This window comes from Pholcus phalangioides, unplaced genomic scaffold, assembly GCF_987345545.1.
Source record: "Pholcus phalangioides strain wild (caught in Gottingen) unplaced genomic scaffold, Ppha-v1.0 ptg000001l_1, whole genome shotgun sequence".
Lineage (NCBI taxonomy): Eukaryota > Metazoa > Arthropoda > Arachnida > Araneae > Pholcidae > Pholcus > Pholcus phalangioides.
In genome coordinates, this window is record NW_028301594.1 from 16,578,947 (window position 1) to 16,589,518 (window position 10,572).

A 10,572-nucleotide genomic window follows, 5' to 3' on the forward strand; every position below is an offset into this window, starting at 1 on the left:
TCTCTTTCTCCACCAGTTAGGTGTTGGTCCTAGTTTTGTTCAGGCAGACCTGAGAACATTATCTGTAGCTTTGAGAGGTTCGTTACCCTTAGTCAACGTTTTTCGTGAGTTTTTATTATTTTTTTCTCTCCCCCTTTTTCTTTCTCTCGTTTGGTTTTTTGTCCTTTTCTGCCTTGGTTGTTTGGTTTCATTTTTGTTACCACACACTCATCCAGGGACTCCGTGTCATCATATCATTTTAAAGCGGCTTAGCATCGTCCCCTAAGCCTGAAGACTTTTTCTCCATCTCATATAACATCTCCATCTGCGTTTGTTTCGTCTGGTTTGTGTGTTTTTTTTTTTCATACCCTTCTGAAGAAGAGGGAAGAATGGAAATTGCTGGAATTCCTATGTGTTCTGTGATTGATGACAGCTCTTTCGTTAGTATATTTTATAACATTTTCTATGCTCTTGTGGAATGTTCTTTCTCTAACAGGGGATGGCCCGAAGGCATAAAGCCCTGTATAATTGAAGAAGAAGAAGACGTGTGGCAAAAAAAGACGAGCCGTCATCAAGCTTATATTACGAGTAATATAAACTTACTTATAGCTCAGTGACTGTTAGCGCGTTCAGAATGTGAAAGTATATTCACTCGGCACAAAATATTCTTCGTAATCATCTGACTGCAAGCTATGGACAAGAAATTCAATGTGAGCAGCATGTATTTTCATTGATGCAGGGTGAGTTGATTCGTTTGTTAAAATTATTCGTTAATAAGAGTTGAAAATCCCGATTTAACGAATTGCGTAAAACTGGCATTTCCATCGCTTAACTCGAGGAAAATCGTTTTATCGGGGGCAACATCGATGCCGATATATGCACAGAAACTTCATAAAAAAAATCGTTAAAACCGGGAAATCATTATACGACTGTCATTAAAATTGCTGAGCAGGGGCGTACACAGTGCAGGGGTACGGGGGGTGTCGGATGCCCCGGGAGCTGGGCCCAGGAAGGGGAGTTCCAAATTCACACTGTTTCTACATTACAAGGCATGCCAAAATTAATTTATCTAACACCCCTGACGCCCCCCCCCCCCATGTAAACAATTTTTCCGAGATCTCCATCTGGCTATAAATTGTTGCCTAAAGGGGCGGTGGGTTTGGTGAGACCAGGGCAGTAACTAGGCTGGGGTAACCAGGGGCCCCGAGCTGAATGTTGGCTTCACAAATAATGTACATTTATTTTGCATAATATTTTCCCTTTTAAGGCCTAGGGGCCTCCCAAGAAAATGTCTGGCCCTGGGTTAGACCCCACACACACACACACTGAGGTAGTCCCATGCGTTAAGATGACTCTGTTACTATCAGAATAACAGAATTCCCCCTGCATTAACTGTCATTCCAGGCAAATCGGGGAAGACTCCAGTTTTTTGAATGTTGGAGTCTGTCCATTCTCGGCATGTGGGTTAAACCAAGGTTCAATGAGGATAATGTGATACATTGAAAAGACTGATATAAATTTATATTGAACAAATGAGCTAATTGGAATAAAGTAATGGTTTTCCCACTATAGGAAACATTGAATTTGATAGTGATATTGAAAATTGAACATTTACTTAATAATCTACTTCAATTATCGACCTTTAAGAGAAAATGCAGATACTGAATTCTGTACATTGTTTGGTACATTCCGAGACTGAAGAAATGTCACTTTTGCATTATTCCAGCAATTTTTGCAATTCCGTTAAAAACAGATGTTATATCAGGAATTGGTCACTAAAATTTGCCAGCATAGTGGAAAATATGAATATTCTCTGCATGCTGATCTCGGTTACTGTTTCCTGGTGTGCTGGGGAATGCAGTATTCAAATATTATAAAGCTGTTATTGCAATTGGCATATTTTTTGTTACTCTCTAGGAGGCAAAAATATTTTTGTTCATCCCACAATGAAATAGTCAGTAACAACAACTTTAAAATAACTGAAGAGTGACGTTATTCCAGGCCTTAACCCTTTAAGTACTTTTTTAAATTTACTACTGTACTGCCACATTAGAAATAAAAGCTGTTAAGAAGTTGAGATATTTTGGGATGACTGAAATGAAGCAGTTCAAGTTTTATGAGATATCTCGGGATTGTCACTGTGAGGGTTAACTGCGATTTTTGTGTGGGAGAGGACCAAATGTGATTTTGCTGCTCCCACCACTTTAGAATTTGATTGATGATTTTGCACCTGTGTTTTTGTTTCCACCCAAAATTTGTTGTCCCTTTGAATTTGTTGTCCCTCACACCCACCCACCCCAGTTCTGTGTTTTTGAAATGCATGATTTTTTTTTTAGATTTTAATCTTTGGTAAGGCAGTCAAAATATTTATATCAAAAGAATCATCGGAATGACATGAAAGAAAGAATGTGAAAGACCTTTGACTATCATAGATCAGGAAATTTCATCAGCAGATGCACTGGCCAGAGATGTTGCAAAAGTCAGTAGCAGAAATATGAATGCCTGGTGTCCTGCTGAAATAATATTACTTGAAAATTTTGGAATGTTTCAAGTACAACACTAGGAAAGCCACTTTGGGCACACCAATATTCTCCTAATTGGCACCTGATTCTCTTATCAAAGCGGAGAGGTAAGAAATTGCAAATGAGTTGATTTGTAGTCCCCCCCCCCCCTAATATATCTTTTGTAGTTGTTGAGCTTATACCTCTGTTTAACATTTTATGTTGGTTGCAATGAAGCCATTAACATGCTAATTAACACACCTAAATTTTTCTATATTCGATTGTCTTTTTTTTTCAGAAATGCTATAGACATGAAAACTACCGAGACAAATAATCTAAAAATCAATGTTATGTTAGAGATACATAGTAGAAGCATGACTTCCACTACATAAATAAACTCCATGTGAGTGATCAGGCAAAAAGTGAACTAGAGACAAGGTCAAGAGGTAAAGAGGGGTGAAAAGAAAATAAGAAACGGGTATGTTTGCAGGTTGAGAAATACTGGCGGAGAGGAGAGAGATACTGGGATATATATATAAATAGCCCTGCAAATTTAAGAAATAAATGGTCAAGAAAATTAGACAAGGATGAGTGGAGGGTGGCAAAATTTTTGTAGCCCACAGTCAGCTAAACTGTAAATTTGCCTCTGGTCATGTGAATTTTTAATATTGGAGATTTTAAAATTTTTTTTATGTCTCACTAAAGCCTAAGATGCCGTCCCTTACAACCTCGCTTAAGCTACACGTGGCCCCCCCCCCCCCACACTTGGCAGCAGTGCCCCTGACTGAGAGCTTCTTTTCGATTTCAACTGTTGGCAGATAGCAGCACTACACATAACAAGCATTACACAGAAACAAACTTCATCAGGTTTCGCTACACATACACACACATTCCAACATGTACCAATTCGTTAGAGGTTCTACAGAGGAATATGGACGAGGTACATGTATGGTTTAGTAGTAGTGGGCTCCTCCATCGTGAATTTACAGTGTGAAAAAAAAAAATTATAGAAATTGTCCCTTACCCCAGTCAGTTCCACCCTTCCAGTTGGTATGAGTAGAAGCTATGGGGGTTTCAGGTAAAAGAAGTAGAGTCTAAAATAAGAAGCATTCAATTGATGTTCTCCCAGGCGTTGAAAAAATTAAGATTCAAAATAAATTGGGCGCAGGTGTGGAAGACATTTATGTAAAAAAATAAAAAGGTTCGAAATTTTTCCCCCACACATCCAATACGAATGAGCTGCCATCTATTATTAAAATTACATAATCAAGTATTTAGCATTAAAAAAAGTACTGCACTAAATTTATGAAGACAATTTCAAATTATTCTTTTGTTTAATAACGAAAGCCATTGAATTTTTTACAATTGCCAAGAAATTTTCCATGAGTTACATCACTGAGTTGCGGGAGGTACAAGCGTAAAAAAAATGGGGTAGGCTGTGTCATAGAAACATCTGCAAATTTTTACGTGACTGCATTCTTTGTGTTTACCTGAAATAGACAACATTGGTATCGCCTGCTAGCTATTTTTATTGTGAACGTCTCAAAATATTTTATAAAACAATTGTTACGAATGGGTCTTGACACCACAACTGTGGCCCGCATTAGTAACAAAATTGTTTTACGCTATATCTCAGGACGCTTGTAACACAAATAAAAGATAATGGATAGTCTGTTAGATGTTCAAAAGACAAAACTGATATGATACCCTACAGATTTATGTTTTCTAGTCTGGGCATCAGGCATGTGGCCCGCATTTGCCCCAAAGCAGAATATGCCAAAACAGCAACATACACCCCAGAATAATCAGTACTTCTACAGAACAATTTCAGGAAGAATGTTAAGAAAGGCGTGGAAAACACTATCCCCAAAGCAGAATGTTTTGCCCTGTTCTGCAACGAGCCTTCAGGTGATTAAAAATGAGCTACGGTAACAATTCTTAAAATAGTGTTCCCTCAAAGCAGAATATGCCAAAATCTGTGACATAAGTCATAGAACAATCAGTGCTACTGCAGAACAATTTGGAAGAATTTTAAAAAAAATATAGAAAACACTGTTATGAGGATTTTACTACTACTACTAAACCACACAAGCACCTTGTCCACATTCCTCTGGGACTGTGATGGTAACTCGTGGGAAATTTCCCATATTTATGGGAAAAATTGGCCAAGTGGGAAATTTCTTGGCATTCGTGGGAAATTTTGAGAGTTCATGAAAAAAAAGAATTTTTTGAAAAAAATAAAGAAATTAATGCAGCGCAAAATACTTTTCTATTGTAAAATACTTGATTAAGTATTGTCCCCGCTAGATGGCAGCACATTTTTAAGAATGCTTGGGAAAAATTTAGTCAAAAGGGAAATTTTTGAGGGAAATTTTGCTGGAAGAGGTTACCACCACTGCTCTGGGAATTTCTAACGAATTGGTAGATGTTGGAATGTGTGTCTATGTGTTATGAACCTAATGTGAAGTTTGTTACTGTGTAATGCTTGTTATGTGTAGTGTTGCCATCTGCCATCAATTTTTCTAAGATGATTTTTACTGTAGTACATTTCCAGTCACAGCTGAGGGCTCGTTGCAGAATAATGCAAAACATTCTGCTTTGGGGATAGTGTTTTCCACGCCTTTCTTAACATTCTTCCTGAAATTGTTCTGTAGAAGTATTGATTATTCTGGGGTGTATGTTGCTGTTTTGGCATATTCTGCTTTGGGGCAAATGCGGGCCACATGCCTGATGCCCAGACTAGAAAACATAAATCTGTAGGGTATCATATCAGTTTCGTCTTTTGAATATCTAACAGACTATCCATTATCTTTTATTTGTGTTACAAGCGTCCTGAGATATAGCGTAAAACAATTTTGTTACTAATGCAGGCCACAGTTGTGGTGCCAAGACCAGAAGAGATATTAAAACCTAAGTATAGATTCATTGAATTTGTCTAAAATGAATATCAGGCAACACCGTTGGCTTTATATATATATATTTGCATTACAAAACCAGGGCCGTCTTAAGAGCATCGTAGGTCCCTGGGACCAACTGAATTTTTCTGAGGCCCCCGGGTAGGCCCATGCATTAAGAAAGCACTGTGCAAACCTCTCAAGATATAGTGTGAAACACTTTCGTCACAAAAGCAAGCTTGGTGCTCAGTTCCAAAGAGGTATTAATTAATATGGTATTCTACAACCATATTTTTATGGGGGGTTTTTTTTCATCCACCTCATTGGGCATTTTGCCTGTTGTGGCCATAGAGTTTGAATTTGTGTTATTAATTGTTACAATTGTTTTCATTCTCTTTCCAGATAAAATGAAAGCGGGAGTCTGTCTCCACAAAACACTAGATGATATCAGAGATTCATTAGCTTCAGTTCTGGAGAGGAAACAGTCACCAAAAAAAGACAACATCAACAGGTGTTTGACGCTTTTATGTTGAGGAAGCGGAAATGATCAAAAGTCCTTTGTATGTGTATAGTGGCAGCAATTGTACACATTGTAAATGAACGTTAGCTGATATTTTTTTTATCAATAAATACTTGTTTCAGTTTATTTTGTGATTTATTTACAAAAATGATGTAAAATTTCCATTGAACTCTCAAGACTTGCTAGGATTTAGAGTGGGAGAAGGGGTGCTTCTATGAGAGTGCTAGATCTCTAAAATTTTTCTACTCATATATCTGATGCCTATTTTTCATTACTGTTTTAATTTGAATACATTCACCAGATCTTGGTTCTTGAATTTTGATGATATTCAAGAAGTTTAAAGATATTTCAAATAACATTGAATTTTAGAACTACAAAGGAATTTGGGTATTAATTTTCTGACAGGAATGTTAGCCTATAAAAAAAATGCTATTACCTTTTCAGACCTGATTTCAACAATAACACACCTACAGTCCTTGAAGTCAGGTCTAAACCAGGTGCTGGCTAAACTCACTAGATTAAAAATATCTACAGCAGAAAAAATTTACATTTTGTGCTTTCTGTGTTAGACATCTTGGGATATCCAAGTTATCGGATGTATCAAGTTAGTATTTCTGTACTTGATGAAATGCCACGAACTCTCCCAAATAATAATTACAAATACAACGCCACAACAGGCAAATTGCCCAACGAAAGTTGCCACACTCTTCTGTGGTACTCAAACCTGTCTTTCCGGTTCTTGCCTGTGACGAGAGCTTTCATCTTTTCCCAGCCATTCACAAAAGTCTCCAAAACATGCTCTATATCTACTTTACTGCATACCAACTCAGTCATACATTGCCACATGACAATTTCCAACTAATGGAGTTGGGTGGGAACCAACGTGTGGTCAGATGGATTGGGGTGGTTTGTTGAGAATGACCAGCCCTCAGCTCATTGCTTACATCTCCAATGGGACAGATGGACTCTAATGGAGTGAATAGAAGAGCATTTCTTCTCAATCTTCTAATCCTTCGCACACATCTTGGTCGAAGAACGGCAATAATCACAACACATTTGTTCTGCAAACAAATATTCGCCAAGAAACATTGGGCCAGTGCTTCATTGCAGCAGGGGGGGAGGCACACATTGAAACATATCGTCAAATGACACTGGACCAAGCTGGAAACAAGTGTGGCCCTAGCATTATTAATGACCTCTTAAATTAATCACTCCTACCCGCAATAAAAATGTTCTATATAATTGTGTGAATATCATTTTATTTCACCCTTAAGCAATAACATAATCCCTTGTCCCACAGTTCAAATCAAACCGAACAACAAAAATTTGAAAAAAATAATCGAAAAGACACTGAATTAACATCTCTTGAAAATATTTCACACCATTGCCTTTTGTCAGTTCCGAACTTCCTCAGTTTCAAACTTAGATAACCAGATAAGATCCTCCATAGCATAGTTAACAGTGACCTCGCTTTTCAGAGAGGCAGAGCAGCCCTGTTGATGAATAAGAATCACCTCATGTCCTTGGCACCGTACTTCCTCTACTGTTTTGACATATCCTTTATCACCTACAAAGATATTTGATAATTAGGAAAAATTAAATTTTTCATTGCAATTGAAGATCAAAAATATTTAGCTACTAAACGTTAAAACAAAAGAAAACAAACTGAACTCAAGATACTATAAAATGCAAATACAACGTCACAACAGGCAAAATGCCCAACAAAGTGGCTGAGAAAAAGATGCCCATAACAAAGATGGATGAGATATATTTCAAAAATACTGCAACCCAAATAAAAACAACAGTAGTAGGCCAGCAGCAGGCTTAAGTAGTAGGTCAGTTAATTAATACGAAGCATTGCAGTATTGATTAAAAAACTTTAAAGGTGTAGTGTCAATCTTAGAGGAAGTCCTAATACATTATCTTCTTGGATTGCACATAGACACCAATCAGCAAACCAAATGACGTTAAGATTGTTTTAAATATGTTCAAAATTATGTTTTTCCTGTGAAATTGAAAGGAATGGCATATGAACACTTGCGATTGAAACAACAGTAATTTTATGCAATTGTAGTTTCTTAAGTTATACGGCAATCTAGTTTTAAAAAAATTAAATTTTGCAGGTATTTTTTCTCATGAATGATTTGGTCTCTTGGAGTTCGTTATAACTGAATTCAACTTTGTTTTCAACAAAGGGAATGAATTGGCATCCCCCTCAACCCTCAAAATTCATAAAAAAATACCCCAGAGCAATCATTCTTTATTCGATTTTTATAAATATATTCCCCATCAGACCACTACTGAAGATAGCTTTGTGCAAAACTAGATGGCTATCCGTCTGTAATTGCATAAAAACAATGGGTTCTTTTTTACAAGCTTTCATTTTTCACTCATCGACTTCTTTGATTGCATTTACTGCCAGCACTCAAAAGAATATCAATGAATGGTCAACAAACCTTTGTCTGCTTTCTTTATGGCAGCCCTCTTTGAATGAAAACTCTTCGAACACACACAATTTTCTGTCTTTACAGTTACTCCGTTTTGCTTAAACCTCTTCTAATAGTTTGTGTCAGGGCCTACTGTCACCCTCAAGTTGTAAAACCACCGAAATTACATGAAAAACTTATTTAATTTTCTTCCTCATGTTAATGTTACTTGAATAGGGGAAAATTTGCGAAGATATGAGGGATAAGGCTAAGGGTAATATGACCACTTGTAGGACAATGGGACGAAATTGCTGCTGTACACGTGCTTACTGACACAATAGACCTGTATGGATCACACCTCCTTGCACTCACACACACATGTATAGTAGTCTTTACATCTATAGAAAGGTAACGGCCGTATTCACCGCTCAACGTGCTGAAACGCGGATCAGTTGAAACCTGTTTCAGTTTCAATGTGAAATCAGTATTCTACAAACACTACCAAGCGAGTATCAAGTGAAACTCAGTTCAGTTGGCGAGTATTTGGCGTATATTAGCTTGGCGAGAGTAGATCCAATGCTAATTGGATGAAGAGTTTTTGATCTTCTAATGAAGTAGAAAACTCAACGGTAGGATTCTTGTGTTTAAGTTTTTCAACAATTTTTTTTCGATAAGCAAAACATGGTTTTATCATCCCCTTTTTAATGGAAATTCCATTTCATTCCAGCTACGTTTTTCTTTCCTACTCCCGCTATATCTATAATGATGGTTTTGCATTTCGCTACGGAACTGCTAATATTCCCAGATTAGATAAATTATATATAGCATTATTAGCAAGTAATTTATATCGCATGTATTGTATTTTCCCACGTACAATCAGCGTATGCGATTTCCATTGCTTTGAAGGGGAAAAAAATTTATTTATCAGCACATACAAATTTTATTAATCGTGAATGAAAGGAAGGAAAAAAGGACGGTCGCAATTGTGTAAAATTTATATTTTAAAAAATACTAATAAATTTGGAAATTCTTCAAAAAATTTTTATCTGAATATTTTTTAAATTATGATTGTTTTGTACCTGAAATCAAATTTTGTAAACACTAAGATACACATATTAAAATTAAAAAGTACAAAATTCAGTGAAAATTTGATTTCCAAAAAAAAAATTTCAACGGTTATATTATTAGATATAAGTTGAAAGGACTTCCTTGAAGCTGAAAGATTCTTAAAAATAAAAAATCTGTATACAAAGTTTGAAATCTGACAGTCAATACAAGCATTAGTGTATGGACAATTTCTTTTTTATGTGCAAAATGCATTGCCTTTGAATCATGTTTAACTAAAGGGTAAACTAATAGCCAAGACTAAAAATTAAAAAAAATTGACATATATTGATAGATTCGACGTCATTATTCATCAACAAAATCATTTTCCATCCCTCCTTTTACTAGCAGGATTGGTAGTTAAATCTGGATATTTTTTTTTTTAATATATACTGTATATTTACAGGATAATCACAATAATCTAGTGATTTATTACTTTAAAAATTTACAATGTAACTTGAACATAATTAAGGCACAAATTCAAACTACGTAAAAAAAAGCTAAAGAGTTCTTTCAAGCGGCTTTGTGGAGGGGTGATGTTTATGTCTGGTCGTCCGGAGAGTTCGCCTTTGTATTTGCTGCGTCCGAGTGGTGCCTCCGAGCTCTTCGGACGGCCGCAACACGACGTGGCATGGACTCGTCTAATGTCTGAAGTAGTGCTGGAGGTAATTGACACCATGAATCCTGCAAGGCTGTCCGTAAATCAGTGGGAGTAAGAGGGGGTGGAGATCTCTTGTGAACAGCACGTTGCAAGGCATCCCAGATATGTTCGATAATGTTCATGTCTGTGGGATTTTGGTGGCCAGCGGAAGTGTCTAAAGTCATAATAGTGTTCCTGGAGCCACTTTGTAGCAATTCTGAACGTGTGGGGGTGTCACATTAACCGTCTTTTCGGTAGGAGCGCTTTTAGACGCTCAAATGTTCCATGTCATTTCTGGGCAGGAGCGTTTTAAGACGTCGAAATTTTCCATGTCAATTCTGGGCGAGAGCGCCTTTAGACGCTCGTGAAAGCTAGTTCCTTCCCCCAAAACCCTTTGTGTCATGATTGACAAGCTGTAACACCCCTTCTCATTCAGGTGTCCCTTTGGGGCTACTTCACAAGAGCAGAAAATTATACTCGAGGAAAGAGTGCGTATTTTTTGTGTCCT

The 10,572-nt window shown here is 36.9% G+C and overlaps 2 long non-coding RNA genes across 4 annotated transcripts; one reads left to right on the forward strand and one right to left on the reverse strand.

Annotated features, from left to right (window-relative positions):
• Positions 1–633: 633 nt before the first annotated feature.
• On the forward strand, positions 634–6,408 carry LOC149089968 (uncharacterized). The gene is made up of 3 exons (XR_016192535.1): positions 634–719; positions 2,316–2,608; positions 5,777–6,408. It is a non-coding gene; the product is annotated as an uncharacterized LOC149089968 (long non-coding RNA).
• LOC149089969 (uncharacterized) lies at positions 3,284–10,015 on the reverse strand. 3 transcript variants are annotated; one of them, XR_016192531.1, is made up of 3 exons: positions 9,861–10,015; positions 6,331–7,461; positions 3,284–3,970 (listed from the first exon to the last, which is right to left on the reverse strand). It is a non-coding gene; the product is annotated as an uncharacterized LOC149089969 (long non-coding RNA). The 3 variants fall into 3 exon arrangements; XR_016192533.1 differs by having other exon boundaries at positions 7,277–7,461; positions 9,861–10,004; XR_016192532.1 differs by lacking the exon at positions 3,284–3,970 and having other exon boundaries at positions 7,134–7,461; positions 9,874–10,015.
• Positions 10,016–10,572: the final 557 nt, after the last annotated feature.